This window comes from Lepisma saccharinum, chromosome 19 (genome assembly GCF_977018435.1).
Source record: "Lepisma saccharinum chromosome 19, izLepSacc3.1, whole genome shotgun sequence".
NCBI classification, from domain to species: domain Eukaryota; kingdom Metazoa; phylum Arthropoda; class Insecta; order Zygentoma; family Lepismatidae; genus Lepisma; species Lepisma saccharinum.
In genome coordinates, this window is record NC_139247.1 from 26,254,849 (window position 1) to 26,274,271 (window position 19,423).

Here is a 19,423-nt window from a genome sequence, read left to right on the forward strand (position 1 = left end):
ACGTGAATGGCTTCCAGGCATTAAAGTTATATTGTTAATTTGGACCTACGTGTTTGTATGTCTTGTAAATGTATAGATAAGAAATCACACACCCACACTCTCACATCAACAAGGGTTACATCTATGGCGCAGTCGTACAGGATATTTATTCTTGGTGATTCTTCGTAAGAAGAAGTATGGATGAAGACGTCACGAAGAGTACGCGACGATCATCATTCCAGCATGGGTTTATGCAAGGAGAAATTGTGTCGGCTTGATCAATATCTACGGTAAGAAACCAAGATTGCACGGTTCGTGTAGTATTTACAATAATTGTACAAGGTAAATTCAAATCAGTGCGATACAAATTGTGTCTACGGCGTAGATTACAGTAATTGTACAAGAACAAAGTTTAAATCAGTGTGATACGGATTGTGTCTACGATGTTGTGATATTAAGTTGTCCACAATTATGAATATGTTCGGTTTGAATGTATTCTCTGAGTTCCGGCCAGATTCGGAAGAAATAGAAGATTATTTAACGAGGTTTGAACAGTCTTGCTTGGCTCATGATGTTAATGAAGCCAGGAAGGTACCCATACTGATTGCAGTTATAGGGTCTGAAGCTTTCAAAGTGCTGAAGAACATCCTTGCACCTGAACCAGTCGAACGGCAAACGTATTCGACCCTCAAGGACAATCTGCTTAAACATTATGGCCAGAGAACAAACAAATATGTGGAACGTTTTAAGTTCAGGCAATGCATGCAGGAAAGCGGCGAGGATGCAACACGATTTATGGTACGTGTTAAACAACAAGCACTAAAATGTAGTTTTGGCCAGTACTTACAGGAAGCCATTGTAGAGCAAATAATTGTAGGCGTTCGGTCTGACGCCATTAGAAAGAAATTACTATCTGAACCTACATTGACTCCAGCAAAATGTCAAGATATTGTGCTTCAAATGGAATTAATTGAACGGGAAACACAAAAGTTCGCACATCGTGAAAAGGAATGTAGTTCTAATGTAGTTGCATTTGCTGGGACACAGAAATTTAAACCATGTTTCCAGTCCTCGCAAGCGCACAAAAAGAACTTTGTTAATCCTCAGAATAGAAGTTATAAGAGCACTAAAGAATGTGATAGATGCTCCAGAAGGCATGATCTTGGACATTGTCCAGCAAAATATTCGATATGTTCATTTTGCAAAAAGAAAGGTCATTGGCATGTAAAGTGCAAGTTTAGGAAAAATAATGGTGGAGTTGCGAGTAAAACAATTACAAGTGATCAAATATCTACGTCTAATATTAAACCTTTAGAAGCTATTGTTGAACAAAACATACATAACGAATTTCATGGTTTCTCTTTATTGCACGTTGAAGTCAGTGATTCTCATCCGCCAGAAGATAGTACTTGCACTATTTCATCGAACACAGAAAATACACAAGTGGAAGATGCAACACTCACTCGTTCAAAAGCAAGGAGTGTTAGTTTCAAGCCAAGATCACAAGCTATAGATGGCACTAATGTTCTTGTGTCAGCAGAACCGTGCATAGTTGATTTGTGTATTGATAAGCGAATTGTACAATGTGAACTAGATACTGGATCTACAGTTACTCTGTTTAATAACAAGTCTTTCAAACAATTGTTTCCACATCGGCGAACACAATTTACTTCACTAACGTTACGAGGCGTGAATAACGATACGTTAAAGTTGAAAGGTCAAACCTTAGTGGATTTATCATTGAATGGTGTATTGTATAAATTGCCGGATATATTGTGTGAAGAAGAACTGCGTTATCCGTTGATTGGACGTTCATGGCTCGACAGTATTCATCCGGATTGGAGAAAACTGTTAACACAATGTAATACTGTGTTGACAAACACGGGATCTGAGCGAAAGAATAACGGAGATATTAATACTAAAATACCGGAAAGTGAAGGTTTGAGAACAGCTAATTTATTATCTAGCAAATATGCTAGAGTTTTTGATGGTGATCTATCAAAGCCCATCACACCGTTTAAAGTTGATATACCTTTGAGAAGGAATGCTTCGCCTGTTTTTAAACGACACTATGAAGTTCCATATGGACTACGAGATAAAGTGGAAAGTGAAATAGCGAAGTTGGTCGAAATAGGACTCTGGGAGCCTATTATGTACTCTGACTGGGCATCACCTCTCGTCGTAGTTAAGAAAAAAGATGGTTCATTACGCCTTTGCGTTGATTTTTCTGGTACTGTCAATAAAATGACTGAAAATGTGAAATTTAACATAGCCAAGCCAGAAGACATCTTTGTAAAATTAAGGGATTGTACACATTATAGTATTATAGACCTTCAGATGGCTTATTGTCAGTTGATGTTGACTGAAGAGGCGCAGCACATCACAGTCGTCAATACTCATGTTGGATTATTCCGGATAAAGCGACTCTGCTTTGGAATCTCTATTAGCGGTGACATATTCCAGATGTGTCTTGCAAAGATATTAGGAGATAATCCTGGTGTTTCCTTTTATTTTGATGATGTAATCATCGGTGGAACTTCGGAACGTGAGTGTTACAATAGAACATGTGCTGTACTGTCAAAATTAGATGCACATAACGTAAAAGCAAATTTAACGAAATGTGTATTTGTTGCCTCTCAAGTTGAGTATCTCGGATACACTATTAGTAAAGATGGAATTATTCCATCTGAGAAGAATTGGGACGCAATGGTTAATTGTCCAGTACCACAGAATTCTTCGCAGCTACGTTCATACTTGGGAATGTTGAACACTTTTAGAAAGTTTATCCCTAATCTTTCGTCCAACACACGCCATATTACAGGACTTTTGAAGAAAAATGTAACTTGGGATTGGTCGAAAGAGTGCGTTCAAGAGTTTGCTGACATATCACAGGAACTTAAAGAACTACAACCTATAATACCTTATGATCCTTCAAAACCAGTAGTGTTAATTTGCGATGGATCACCTTACGGATGCGGAGCAAGACTTTGTCATCGAGTAGATAGAAAAATTCAAACAATTGCATATGCATCTACAACGTTGTCAGAAGCCGAGCAGCGTTATGCTCAAATTGAACGTGAAGCTTTGAGTGTAATTTTTGTAATTAAGAAATTCCATAAGTTTTTGCAGGGTCAACAATTTGAAATTGTGTCAGATGCCAGTGCTATTAAGTATATATTTAATCCTGATAAAGGTATCTCGAAACACACATCGAATCGACTATTAAGATGGTCATTATTCTTATCGGGGTATAATTACCGTGTAGTTTCTTCATCGCATGTACCTGTGGCAGACATGTTGAGTCGGTTACCACAACAAAGTGAAACTCCAATAGGCATAGACGCGACAACTTGCAACAGCGTTGACACATGTGATTCAAAAATCTCTTTGAAGGAATTTAATAAAGCCACATTAGAAGACCCACGGCGGATAGTCTGTGGTGAAATATTAGCTAGTTGCGTAATATACAGGGTGTCATTTTAATGGCGCCCACGGACCACAGATTCGTATAGAGGACATCAAAACAAAAAACTTTTCCCAGTAACATTTTTCTCGTTGGTGCGTCGATTCGACGCTACAGCCGTTCAAAAAAGACCGTTTTGCCGCCTGGATGCTGGCAACCCAACACAACGTTTGATCGCACCTGTGACGCCATATCCTGCGGCGAAACAGCGCATGCTAGGGTTGCAAGGAACACACAGATTGTGTGAAAAATGACAAACTACCAACCACATTATTATCTGTAAAACGAAGAGAGAAACACGTGCAGCAGACCGAACATCATAGCCTACCGGCCAGAAGATCAGCAGTCATCTTAGGGGAACGGGGAAGTGAACCAACGATATGAGAAGTGTTAAAAAACGTATTCATAATGAAATGTCAATGTTGGATTTTGTCTCAGCCTACATCTGAAATATCAACATCAATAAATTTTATTAGACTTCCAGCTTACACGTGGCTGTTTACGCCCAACTACATGTCAAATATTTGCAAATCTCGTTGCAAGGTTGATATCTACAGGTTTGTATCCAGATGCCATGCGGTACTTTTGCGCTGATAACGGAAGTATCCGAGGTTCACGTTGTTACATTACGGCTAAAACAAGTACAACCACAGTAACAATCTAATTATGAATCAGTACCGAATATACTGCCCTGTTCACATTTGCAAACTATCACATGTGTATCCGGTGCATAGATAAACACATAGTTGTCTTCGAGGTTGTATTACTACTACTTATGTCCCTGTATTTTAAATCATTTTGCCACTTACCTCATAATGCTCTGAATATACATTATATTATCTGTTGCTTAGCTTTGGAATTTTGAGTTCTTTCATTTCTATTTTGTCATCTGTTCAGTGTGTCACAGACAACTAGTATCAGAAGAACGAAGTGGATAGACTAAATTGTAGATGCCAACTTGGTAACTAGATTTGAAAATATTTGACATGTAAGCTGAGACAAAATTCGATATGACCACTTCCACTTGAATTCTATTTTCTTTCTACCATTTTTCGTATCGTTTGTTTACTTCCTGTTAGGTTACAGAACGTGTTTTCTCGTTTTGTGTTACGGTACATAATGTGGCTGATTGTAGCTATGTCATTTTTCACAGAATATGCGTGTTCCTGGCAACCCTGGAACGCATAGCTTCACGACGGGATATGACGTCACAAATGCAATCAAATGTTGTGTGTGGTTGCCAGCATTCAGGCGGCAAAACGGGCTTTTTTGAACGACTGTAGCGCCGAAACGACGCACCAACGAGAAAAATGTTACTGAGAAAAGTTGTTTGTTTTGATGTCCTCTATACGTTTCCGTGGTCCGTGGGCGCCATTAAAATGACACCCTGTATAGTTACAAACAAATTCAAGCTTAAATTGTGGATTTAATCATCGTTTTTATTGTAAAAGTGTTCAGTGTTATTACAAGACAGTACATTTATTGAAACGTAAGTTAAGATTAAATAAAAGATAAATCAGTGTTAAATCTAGATAGCATGGAAGGCTCTGGGCCATCCAGATAAAGTTTCCTGCTTGTAAGAAATTCAACAAATTTCTTTCAAGTGGGGGAAAATGTCTAGCGAGGAAATTATTAATCAAAGCAGAGAGGACGTCCAAATGGAGATGAATGAAGTAGTGGAAGTAAAAAAGGACACGTCTTCAAATAAAGACGGAGAAAATATGGATGTTGAATTGGTTGCTAAGCAACCAAAAAGTCAGAACACAAAACGAAATCGAGCAAAAGTTAGTGGAAAGGAGGAATCTATAAATGCTCCAAAAATTTTCAAAGCAAACGTATTAGAGCGTACAATGCAATCAAAGGACAATGTGAATAGAAATTACTTATTCTATACTGGGCATGATGGCCCATATATTGTGCTTGTTGAAGGTGCGGAACACAACGTTGGTAGCTTTAGTGCTATTATGTTAGGTAGTCACTTAAGAGAAGCTAGAATTAAGGTGAATTATGTTAAGGCATCGGGTCCTAATCGTGCAAAGGTTTACTTTTTAACATCCAATGATGCAAATGACTTTTACTTGAACAAAGAGTTTCAGAAGAAGTATAAAGTAAATGTCAAGATCCCGAAGAGTCTTTTACACAGAATGGGACTAATATATGGGTTACCGTTACATATAAATTTAGAAGAAGTACAAGATGAAGCAGAGGCTGAGAGAAATATTCCAATAATCAAAATGGAAAGAATGAAGAAGAAGATTTATCAAGAAAATGGGGAATTTGTGTTCAAACCGACCAAATTGATCAGCGTAATGTTTCAATCACAAAGGTTGCCCTCGCATGTAAAGCTACTCAGTAACATATTTCAGGTACAAGCTAAAATAAAATCTGTGATGCAGTGCAGGAATTGTTTCCGTTTCTCTCACACAAAGGATGTTTGTAAGTCCAAAGCGATGTGTCCAAGGTGCGGTGATTATGAACATGATGATATATGTGCTGCAGTACCTAAATGCATAAATTGCTCAGGAAATCATCTTGCAACTGAGAGGTCGTGCAGTAAGTGGGAAGAGGAAAGAGAAATTCAGAAGGTGATAGCATATGAGGGCTGTTCATATCAAGAAGCAAAGAGAAAAGTTAGTTCTAGTAGTTCATTTATGACCGAAAGAGACGATTATTCTCATGCAAATATACTACAAGATTTCCCAGAGTTAAAAACAACTAAAGCAGAGTCTTCCTTTGTACAAGCTCCAATTTCAGCAATTACAACAGGTAACAGATATGAGGTGCTGGCCACTCTAAGAGATGAGGAATCAGGGACATCAAGAAACTTATATTCTTGGAAATCTTCTCAACCTCATCTTTACAACATGAACAATAGTTATGCTGATCGAAGATTTGGGAAGATATATAAAAGTAAAGAAGTTATGAAAAATAAAGGTATGCAAAATCTAAAGTCGTGTGACAATCCTCAAACCCAAAACGAACAAGAAAGACCAGATTATGTATTACTAAATTCCCAAATCAGTCCAACGTCAGTGACAACAACGGAAAAACGAAAATTACGAACTAGCATCCCACAATATGACTCTCAAAAGCAAATAATGATTAGTTTGTTACAAGTTATGGCAAAACTAACGTCGAACATAACTGTGGATGATAATCTTCAGAGAATTAAAAATATTCTAGTCGATTGTAAAAATATTACTTCACAGTTATTGAAACTTATTGAAGAGCTTGAATCATATGAAGATGCTCAACATTAAATATAATAATCAGTAAGTTATCACATGCAAAATATGTTTTTGTTTGTTCAATGGAATTTATGCTCGTTTCCTTCAAGAAAACTTGAACTCATGAAACTGATAGAAGAGCATCATCCTCTCATTATATGCGTGTGTGAAGTATGGGGGGATGGAAGAGTTTCAATTGAAATAAAAAATTATCATGCAGTAATTAATCAAAAAGGCGGAAAAGGAGTGGGTATATTTGTACATGAAAGTCTGGCATTCCAACCCATATAATTTAATCCCAATTTAGTGATTCTTCGAGAATATCGGGTGGAAGTAGTGGGAATACAAGTGCAAATTTTGAATAAAATATTTACTGTTATCTCGATCTATATACCATCTACCTATACATCGCAAAAAATTGCAGTGAAACATTTAAGGTCTATGATTAGTTCATTCAAGACTCCATTAATCATAACTGGAGATTTCAATTGCCACCACCCATTGTGGGGTCGACAGGCAGCAGATAAGTTGGGTCGAACTCTTGTTGAATGGATGGAGGCGGAACAGTTAACTATAATAAATGATGGTTCACCTACTCATATGCCTAGAAATGGAAGTAATCCGTCATCTATAGACTTAACATTAATTTCAGAAAAGTATTGTGCAGACTTTACATGGGAAGCCGATGTGGACTTGAGAACAAGCGATCATTATCCATGTTATTTTTACCTGGCTTATTGCCATGCAACAAATGAAAGAATATTAACTATTCGCAAATGGAAAGTATTCAAAGCTAATTGGTCTAATTATACTAAACTTTTAAATATTTATTTCTCAGAGGATGATGGATTAAAACCTGATAATATTACATACGAGGAGTTTGTAAAAACCATTTCGGCTGCGATGGACTTGAGCTGTCCCAGGGTGATAAAAAGTTGTCAGCAACACTTCCCAAAGATATAATGGTGGACAGAAGAGTGTGCTGAAGCAAAACTACATAGAGTCGAATTAGCAAGAATATACGCACGTCAACCAAATTCGGAGAACTGGATAGCATTCAGACACTCTGTGGCCAAATCAAAGAGATTATGCATAAAAGCAAAAAGAAAATCATGGAAATTATTTTGTGAAAATTTACACCCAAGCATGAAATTAGGATATGTGTGGAATAAGTTTAGGTCGCTCAAAAATCCTCGTACAGCAAATGTGGTCCCTTTGAAATCAAATTGGAAGACTGAATTTATTCAGAAACTCATACCTACAGTGTCAGACGGAGTAGTTGAAACACCAAATGAATTATGTAGTTACATATCAAAACTACGTTCGGCGAAAGGTTTTGCAACTCCAATTTCAAAAGAGGAAATCTATGAAATCATCGGCAACAGTAAAGAATCTGCTCCAGGGATGGATGGAATTACTTATTCGATGATGTAGCGTTAAAGGCGATGTGCACAATTTTTAATAAATTCTTAAATAATGGAAAAGTACCAGAAGATTGGTCCAAACAGTTGATTATTCCAATTTTAAAAACAGGCAAGGACCCTCAAGTAGGTAAATCATATAGACCTATAGCTTTGACGTCAGTTTTAGGAAAGATATTTGAGAAACTGATACAAGAAAGAATAGAATGGTTTTTAGAAAGCCAAAACATATTTCAGTTCGAACAAATAGGATTTCGAAAGGGATTAGGATGCCAAGACGGATTAATCACTCTTTCCTCGTATATTTTCGACTCACTGAAAAGAAACAGAATTGTATTAGCTGCATTCTTAGATGTAAGCGCAGCTTATGATAATGTAGATATTAATATCCTAATCCAAACAATACAACAGCTAAAAATACCTCACAACTATGTTTTGATATTATGGAAGTTACTCAGTAAAAGATCCGTATATTTCCACTTTTTCAGTGAAAGTAGAGGACCGTATTCAGCCTGCAAAGGGTTACCTCAAGGAAGTCCTTTAAGTCCTTTGTTATTCAACATATATATGATCGGGATGAAAAGGAAATTAATTCCAACAGTCAATTATCTTCAATATGCAGATGATATCTGTATCTATATGTCCACGACACAAATTCATACTGATTTTCCTGTTTTAGAAGAACAAATATTGGAAGTGCAAAAGTGGCTTGAAAGTAAAAAACTCTCCATTTCAATGGAAAAATCTAATTTTACAATTTTTAGTAAAAAGGGAACACCTCCAATAGTTCACTCAACGTCCCGAAAAACAAGAATTCCCATTACATCCAGAGTAAAATATTTAGGTGTCATCTTGGATGAAAAACTAACTTGGAAGGACCAAATTAAAGCAATACAAGTCAAATCAGAAAAAGTGTTTAATTTGTTCAAAGCAATAGCAAATACTCAGTGGGGATGTCATCCTCGAGTTATGATTTTATTTTACAAGAATTATTTTCGGCCTATGATAGATTATTCTCTATTGGCAATGTGTAACTTGACAGAAGGAAAATTGAATTCCATTGATGTCATACAGAGGAAATTCTTGAGAAGATGTTTAGGCGTTATGAACAGCACTCCAAACGTAGTAGTATACATGGAAGCGGGTGAATGTTCCATTTCATGTAGACAGAAGATGTTAGCAGCAAATATGCTCTTCAAAGTGAAATCATATTGTGAGCATCCTTTCAACAATGTACTAACAAATATGATACACTTATATGAAACAGGAAAAATAACAAACAGAAAATCTGCTATGTGGATAGAATTGTATAATTCGTTTTGTCAAGAATATCAGGATGTTCTACATATGCGTTCACGGCCTGTTTTTTCATTAGATTATCCTCAACAGTCTCTGGATAATATTCATTTCCCTCGTTATTCGCACATATCGGAATATTTTACTCAATGGCCAAGTTTTTATTTCATATACACAGATGGATCTAAAAGTGAGTCAGGAGTTGGATGTGCAGTGTACGATCCACAACATAAAACAGACCTATTATTTCGGCTTCCACAAGACTGTTCAATATTTACAGCAGAATCTTACGCAATTTACCAAGCTTTAATATATGTCCAAAAATTAAATTTACGAAAGTTCTTAATACTTACTAACTCGCAAAGTGTATTACAGGCTCTTAAATCTTCGTACAAGAGTCTTTACAAATTATCCCCTTATATTATAAATTGCATACAATTAGTTCAAACAATACAAAAATCTGGAAAAACCATTGAGTTTTCTTGGGTTAAAGCTCATAGCAATATTGCAGGTAATTCTCATGTAGATGAATGTTCAAAGAAAGCAGTGCGTCTTCCAAATATTACGAACTTATCATTATACTATACGGATCTTCTCCCTAGAGTAAAGAAGAAAATTCTGAATGAATGGTTTGATTGGTGTCGAAATGAACTTACAACAGTTGGAGAATCATACAGACCATTTGCTGAATTCAAAACACAAAAACCATGGTTTCATCATGTAAGTGCTACAAGAAATGTAATTGTATTAATTAATAGACTGAGAACGGGCCATTTGTGTACTAGGCAACATTTATCCAAAATTGGAATAACGAACAATAAGAAATGTGAATGTGGCTGGGAAAGTGCAGATGCACAACAAATAATACTGGAATGCTCAAAATATAATAGAGAGAGAAATATCTTGTATAAAACTTTAAATACTCTAAAGGTTCAGTTTCCAACAAATATGTTAAGTTTAGTTGTTAATCCAGATGTGAGAATTGGTTATAGTTTGTTATCATTTTTAAGGAAGTGTAACATACAATTGTAAAAGGCAAAATGTTCAAAAAAAAAATCTAATATCTGTAAAATAGGGGAGATGGACTGATAATTTTATTGTAAAACAATTGTGTGTGTATTGTTATGGACAAAAAACGGCATAAAAGCTGTTAGGTTCCAAATAAAGGAATGAATGAATGAATAGAAGATCCACTGTTAAACAAGGTAATTTTGTTTGTCAAACATGATTGGCCAAGTAGATTATCTGTAGAAGATATTCAATCCGGATTGGGTGTTTTCTTCGAGCGACGACGTCTTTATCTGTGGAGAGCGATTATCTTAGCTGGATGGGAAAAATTGTTGTACCATCCATATTACGCGAAAAGGTATTAAAATTACTACATTGTAATCATGCAGCATCCCGTGTTATGAAAGATGCAGCTTCGTCAATATACTGGTGGCCAAAGATGCTCAAGGACATAGACAAATATGTTGATAATTGCAATATTTGTCAATCGGAACGGAGGAAAGTAAGAAAAGGCCCTATAAATGAGTGGCCAGAAGCTTCACGCGTAGCAGAGAGAATACACGTAGACCACTTTTTCTTCGGAGGAAAGAAATTTCTTATTCTAGTCGACGCATTCAGTAAATGGGTTGACATATGGCCAGTTCATTCTCTAGATTCGGCGGAAACCATACGTTGGATATTACAATCTTGTTCTTACTTAGGTCTACCAGACAATATTGTGTCAGATAATGGTCCTGCGTTCAGTAGCCTAACTTTCCAGAACTTTTGTTCACAATACGGAATAAGGCACATAACCATACCTCCGTACCATAGTCCGAGTAACGGAATGGCCGAGAGATATATTCGGACCGTTAAAGATCACTTGAGAAAATTGGTATTGGAACACCCCAATTTAAGTTCATTACAAATGGACGCGAGGATCGCGGAAGTTCTTCTGTTTTTGAGAAATTCCAGATTAAGAGAAACTCAAAGTTTGCCTTCTGCTTCCGTGTTGCGATTGTTGATGTCAAGATTTGCCAGTTTAGGCCACAGAAACTACAACACCATAGTTCCCATTGAGTCACGTGATTTCCATGTTGGTCCTCAAAAAAATAAGGCCCGATCACGCCATTGGCCCAAAAACCACACCACACAGTCACTTTCTTAGGATGAAGGGGTACGTCCAGAATCACTTGTGGATTTTCATCTGCCCAAATCCTCCAGTTTTGTTTGCTAACGTAGTCATGAAGAAAAAAATGTGCTTCATCGGAAAATGCACGAAATGTCTGTCGAACTGAACACAAATTTCGATAATAAATTCGAATAATTTCTATGCGTTGTTGCATTGTGCATATCTCTATGATAACTTGCCACAAACTACTGCACACAGATGTCACAGTTCCATCTCGTCATTCCAGCCAGTGTTGCCATAACACTCTTTCAAAGTTCTGACATTCAAATTGGTAGACCCTTTGTATGGATGAAACAGATTTGTTCCGCAGTTGACACACTGCACATAGTTGTTAATGTCAATATTTTATTGCATTCACGATTAAATGTATTTCGGAAAAAAAGAGTAGCTAGCACGTGGATAGTGTGGATCAGTTGAACTTTCTCGAACAGAAGTTAATCAAGTGTTTTCTTTATAATTAGAAACACAGCGCTTCCTTTAATGATTAACAGATTCCTTATTAATCATCATTCTTAGAAAATAATCCTTCTTAGTATTAAAAAGCAAAATATTTTTTTTCATTTGTTTAAAACATGTTTTTGTTCTTCATTAAAACATGTTTAAAACAAAAAACTGTTTCATTTGTTTCTTAAAAAAATACAAGTTTTGCCACCCGTCTAGTCATGCATTTTCACGGAGTATTTCACTTGCGCTCTCAACAAGCCGTCGATCCAGACTGATGCACGTCTCCACACTGCAGTGCTGTGGGGACGTCTATTGAATTCGGCAAAGCAGAACGACTTTTGGGCGCGACATTGCCAGCCGTCATAGTGGGGATGCACCTTTACAAGGAGCATTACGATGTATTCTTTGTGAAAGAAATATAGTTTTATATGGATCCCCCTGTATAAATTAAATTAAATGAAGAAGACTTAGGTGGACAGGCCATGTGGCACGAATACGAGAGGAAATAAGAGTTTACAGGATTCTTGTTGCGAAACCTGATGGTAAGAGACCTGTAGGAAGGCCAAGACGAAGATGGAGGGAGAACGTTGAGACGGACCTAATGGAAATCGGTGAGAATGAAAAAAGATTGGATTGATTTTGCCCAGGATAGGACAGATGGAAGGCTTGTGTTGCGGCAGCGATGAACCTTCGGGTTTAAGAAGGCTAGAGATTTAGTTAGTTAGTTAGTTAGTCTATAACATTTTCAGTAAAAAATGGGCACTTTTACGTATTGTTTCTTGTTTGTGTTGAAGTTTTACTTTTTTCTTCGTATCGTGCAGGATAGCAGTAGAATTGTTTCCGCAATCGCTGTTCATATTCATCTTTAGTTTCTATGTTTCTACTGCATATTTATTAGGATTATAGAGATATTTACGTGCATATTTTGCTAGATTTGAGTGCATGTAAATTCTCAATCTATTTTTACGAGCAACGAAAAGTAACGTTTCCAGCTTTACACCATTTTCGCATGTTTTAATTTATCGCAACAGATTAATGTTTCGGAAGGGTATTAGGCCTGGTGAGCTCTTGCCTAGCTGCGTCAATGTGTGGACCAGTGATGGATTTCAGTCATGAGTCTTTTCGGTAATTTTCAAACTCTCTACCGTATCTCAATTGATACATTCGTCAGAATGAAGAGAACAAGGGTGTCGCCTCGAGAAAACGCGTGAAAAGAATAGAGAAGTGGTAGTTAGAAGGCATAATATTTCAAGTGATAAAGGTTGTCTAGTAACACCTCCTTTGGAAAATTTCTTAGTCGTTCACGAATTTCGAATGGTCGCCCAAACATGGTTATAATATGTTTACAATGTAATTGTGGCAAATTATGACACAAGAGCAATTAATTGATTGATTGATTGAATTGGTGTTTTAAGTCCACTTTATGCACAGTAAGGCTAATAGGGACTGGACCTACAGTTTAAAGTGGGATCCGAACCACTATGTCTCTCTACCGGGTATCGAACCCGGGACCCCTACAAGGTGGCGACGCTACCACTGCGCAATCGGGGATGCCACAATATCACTTAATTATCATTTTCTAACGAAGTTACAATTATGCCAAATATTGAGTAGAAAACACTATCAGTATTCATAAAGACAACCTAAAACTAGTCAGACGGGAAAATAGTTTGATCTAGTTTGCTTTATAGACGACATAAATTTGCCAGACAAGGGAAATATTTTTATATGTGGACAATGGAAATCATAAGATTAGAGGGAGCCACACAGATGATTTAAGTAGATTGATTTGTTGTATTACATCTACTTTATGCACAGTAAGGCTAATCGGTACTGGACCTACAGTTTCCAGTGGGATCCGTTCCAACTATGCAATTGATTTAAGTAGACGAAACCTTGTTGGTATTATTAGGAACGATAAGACAGTGGCTGCGATTAGGGGTGGGTGTGGGAGGGCAGTTGCCCCTCCCCCCACTTTTTGACACTTTTGCCCCTTGCACTATGCTATATCTTATCTACAAAGAGAAAGTAAACTGTCCTTGGCCCCCCTTCCAGTTTTGGCACTTTGCCCCCAAATTTTGGGCATAAGTTTGGTAACCCACTAAAGACATGCCATAAGTATGTTTTGAACCGCTCTTTTTTTAAATACTTATTTCTAAAAAACTTATCGTTTGATATTCACTTCTAATTCAAGTGCTAGGAAACTTTAGATTATATTGCGTCAGTAATTCTGAAAAAAATTCCACAAATTTGAAGCCAGTTTCGAAATATGGTTCTATTCTACGAAAATAAATACATGTACTACAGATGCATTGTAGCCTCTACTGTGTGCTACAGTCCTCGTAGCGCTGCACTTGTCAGCAACGACGTGAGAGAACACTGGTGCAACTGACCTTAGTAGCTCAGTAGAACATGATGGTAATATCTCAAGGATCGGGTTGAGATACTTGGTTCATTCCTTTTTTTCTCAATCTGTGAAGTCTGTTGAGGTCCACGTGTTTGTTCACCCGCGATTCTGGTAGTCCTAATGTGTTCGGATGTTTTTCTTGGATGTGTTGCTATGAACTAGGAACTACTTAAAGTTTTGTTTCCCAAGTCTACCTTTTGGTAATAGTGATTCATGTGGTAGAGAGAGGAAGTGGATATTTGATTTCTGTTACTTAGCGTTGCTTTTCTGCCACTTCTAGCTAATCGCAACAATGAGTAATGACGTGTAATTGATAAAGAGACACTCATAAACAGTGCCGAAACCACAGGTGTGCAGATGGCATTGTCCCCCCCCCCCCCGTGACGTTGGACGGAAGTTCATTCTAGGGGAAGCAAACATTGAAGTAAAAAAACAAGACTAGGAGAATCTAAGAATAGCAGGACAATTGAATACCCATGATGGAATTAGATTTTACGTGTTCCTTGCATTTTTCTTCCAAACGGTCAAGGGCACTTGCAAGGGGCACAGAGGGTCAATTGCCATCTATCGATTTCAAAATTTATACAAATAAAAATACATTTCGTAAAATGTTCTTCCTCGCTTCGTTCGCAATGTCTGCTGTTCTTATAGTCAAAGTTCAGAGCCAAAGCTATGGGGCTGCGGGAGTCGGCCCTGGGAGCAAACCGATCTATATGAAACAAATTTTAAACAGAATACCATGGCGCTCCGTAAATTATTGGGCCCTATTAAAACAATCTCTTTCTATGAAACTTAATATGAAATATTAATGATGACACTAATCCAAGAAGTCATTGATCAATCAAAGGATTTCTATTTGTTTGTCAGGTGTCAAAACATGTATTTCAACTATAATCTAATACAATTTACACAATATTTTGCAAAATGGTTAACGTAACCAGTAGACAAACATTGTCTGTAGTGATGCAAGTCTCTCTCCTTTGAAGGAAATTGAGTCCGTGGTGGACTAAGGACCCATGTTTTAATGTTTTAGCAAGTACAGAAAAAGTACTACAAATTTTTACACAATTCATCAAAGTGTAGATAATATGTAACCATTATTATTTAATTCATTTGATTTTTCTTGCATAACACAACACAATGGTGTTGTTGGATTCTTGTTAGATTCCTTTGTGCGTAAAAACAGGAACATATTAAAACGTACATTCATCTGGCACAGTGAATTTTGATAAGTGATGGCAACAATGCAAACGGCAACGTGTAATCTTCTCACTCCACAAGAAAAGAAACAAATAAACAATGGCTTTCGAAACAACGAGAGGAAAGAATGGCGTCTGGCAAAAACATGAAACTAAGAATAAATATCATGAATTTCACTTTGGCTTCATTACACTCATTGAAATAAAACTTACGTCATTCTTTACAATGTTTAAAGGCGCATCAAACTGTTGTTGTAAATTATGAAAATTGTTAAAACTTGCCATTATTTATACATCTAGAAATATCGGCATATAAATAAAGTTAACGATGATAAAAGCGGCCATATTGGGAAAATTATAAATTTGGCTGAAGACATTAATATAATATTTATGAACTTATATATCAATTATTAACTGTAAAATACGTGAAACTATGTCTACTAATAAAAATATATTACATATATAATAAAATATAGCACAACGAAGAAATGGCCAACTCGGGGTCATTACATGTGGAACGAATGGGTACGGAAAATGAACACCCATTTCATTTTACCTTTCTGGATCATACCTAACCCATCCCAAAGGACGAAACCTTAGAGAATACGGAACTGTCCACGTGACGCCAATAGGCACCAGCATTTCTGGCCATCCAATTCTAAATAATCACCTCAATTGTACCTCAAAAGCAATATTCTCAGTTGCCCGTATTAGCAGCAGTGAAAACAGTGACAAGAATTTCGAAGCTTCACCTTCATTTCCAAACTTATGAGCGTGTCTCGTCGCGGTTGGTCATGAATTATGTCCTCAGCTGCGGCAGTTCAATGGCGATTTACGAGTCCACTCCTTGCTTGCTGCTTCTAAACGACCTCTTCGGTTTCATGGTAACTATAATGGCCACATCGCCAGCAGCAGAAATGCGTGTCCAGTTGCGCGATTGGTTCATTCAGAATTCACGGCAGTGCATGAGCAAGTTACACCATTAGCACGCGAGAGCTAGAACTCATCACATTTCCCGCATCGAACTTCCAACCTGTCGTGAATTTCGCATCGCTTCTGCCTCGATTTCGGAAGCAGCAAGTACTCGTTCGAGTTCCAGCATCCTAATTACAAGTAGCAGATCATTACTTTAACCCTAGCTTACCGAGAGGGGGGATAGGGGGAGGTTGTCTGGCCCACCATGTCTACGTTTTCGATTTTCCAACTGTGAAAATTTTTATAATTTTTTTTTAAAAAAAATCATTGTTCCCTATGGTGTCAATATTTCTGTATTACTTTTGTTCATAAAAACACAAATGTGATGTAAATAGGAGGGCCTATCAGGCGTGTTATTCGAGACACTCATGTCAGTGACAGTGTACAATTGACTGGTAATGATAGTAATTTTTGTAATTTGATAATTAATAAACAACTGCCCTCCTATTAACAAAAAATAAATTAATAAAAGCTATTATGGTTTTTGTGAGTTTTAGCGAATGGAAAAGTATGTGAGATATTCAGTCAATAATTGGTTATTATCTTTTATTAATGATAGTTAATTTCGCAATTATTATAATCAATAAATAACTGCACATATATAATCAACGAAGGTGATTCAGTAACAAGAGGGTTTCTTGATTTTTAGTGATAAGAAAAAGTGTAGGGTGGGTCTGTGCTCTCCCCTCAGGTAAGTTAGATTCTCGTACGGCACAGGTAATCTAGGGTGAAGGGAAAAAAACAGCAACTCGCGCATCGAGGAGAATATTTTGTGAATTTCCATGGTTTCAAGATCTGGTAAATGATCTATCAATTATCTTTTTAATCGGGTGGTGGTTGAGCTTCGTGTAACTTCATATCTCATTCATGGGTTTCTTTTTGGAGACCTAAGTAATCAGCAGTAGAGAGGTAATACAGACAATGCCTTGTGCCAGCAATAATCTTTGATCTCCAGTGCAAAAAAAAAAAGAAAACTCGGACGCTACCGAATGTAATGAAACTGCATCAGTTATCTGCAGATGTTTCGTTTAAGCACTCTTGCAATCAAGTTGCGATGCGATGGTCATTAGGCTGTTTCTTTCTACACGAATTCAACTACGACGGAGTGAGGACGTGGTTTCTCAAGTCGTTCGAAACTGACTTTACCCTCCGCCTAAATGGCTTATCAGATAAAAAATATTGACAGGTGTTTGCCATTTTAGGGAAAACCACACAATGTATCAATAAGGAGGGGACGTACAAACTCGATTGCAGGGTGGATTTAATTGATTTGGTTTATTTTACTTCTCTTTTCTGCCACTCTTGGGTAGGCGCGAAGATGAGCATCAGTGATGATATGATGAAACTGATGAAGGGACACTCACAAAGAACACTCATGCCCAGAGCGGGATTCGAACCCGGTATACTGGACTGCAGGGTAGAAAACGTAATGAATTCGAAATAAATTCAATAGGTCATAATCAAAGGGAAGTATGGAAACTGGATTTGATAATGTTTATTTTGCTAGTTATAAAATTTACCGTTTTAAAACACACCTAAGACATAAAGCTAACAACTACATTGGTAAAAACGAATTAAAAATAGTTATGTTATGAGTAATTACAAAACGAAGTAGATATTTTCCTGCTGCTCAATAAAATTTTCCACATTTAAAAATATTTTCAACTAAATTATTTTGAACTTTTACCCAAAAACAGTTATTTCAAAAATCAATTGTTCTTGATATTGTCAAACTTTTGTAACGGCCCAGCGTGGTCGCCACTTTATTATAATAGACCCTGCATGGTCGCTATTTTCCTTTTGAATTAACATTTCAGTTGAAAGTGTTGAGCGGAATGTCCCTGCAAGGCATACGCTTTGTTTTTAAATCCAACTTGTTCTTTAAACGTTAATAATTGTATTTTACATTATTGTATTGTCTAAATGCACACAGTTTTAGTTTATGTTAACACGTGCCTCTAGTGATTTTTCCACTAGTGATTTCTCAATATCAAACTATGATAATTCTCAGTACGGAGTTTCCAACATGTAATCATAAAGTGAGTTGGCAACGCGTACTCTTAGTTAGGATTTTCACCGCCCATGCGCCACCGCGAGTATAAAGCCAGCGCAGCGAGGAGCGGAGCTCATTCCCTGCCCAAGTTCCGGAGAGAACGATGGTCATTCGACGTACACCATGTTGGGGGAGAAGAGACGCAGGGAATCGCTTGAAACGACCTCATCGTCGTCCAAAAGTTCGACACGCTCTTCAGATGCTACAAGAAATCCTGAATCGACTTCGGTTCCTTCCCTATACTCCCCCTGACGCCTCACTGCGAGGAATAAATTGGATGTTCCCTGCCCCCCTTATCTCTTCGAGACCAAAGGCGGTACAGGTAAATGCACGGGAGTGGTGCAGGTAAAAGCACGTGCGTGGTACAAGTAAATGCACGTAGGGGTTACAGGTGAAGAGACGTGTGCTAACAGACATCATTTTATTAAGATTATAATAAACATATATATAAAGCTGGTGAAACCTTTGATTATCCCAGTAAGCCCTGAGATATATGAGTCCTAATTGAAGTGTTTAGAGTGTGGTAATTGTGTTTGGGGGTACGGACGTTCCACTTGCGCTTTTTAGTTTAAGAAAATTTTATATTAAAGGAAAGAGAGGTTGAAAGAGATATAGGAATGTAGAGGAAAACACAAACTTAATTGCGAGAGGCATCTGACTCATTGTCGTTTGTTACAAGAGTCGGTACCTTCCATTGCGGCACATACTTCTTGAGCGTGAAAACTTTCATATCTTCGGATTGGATTTTAATCTTTTCAACTCTTAATGTTGAGGGTTTCT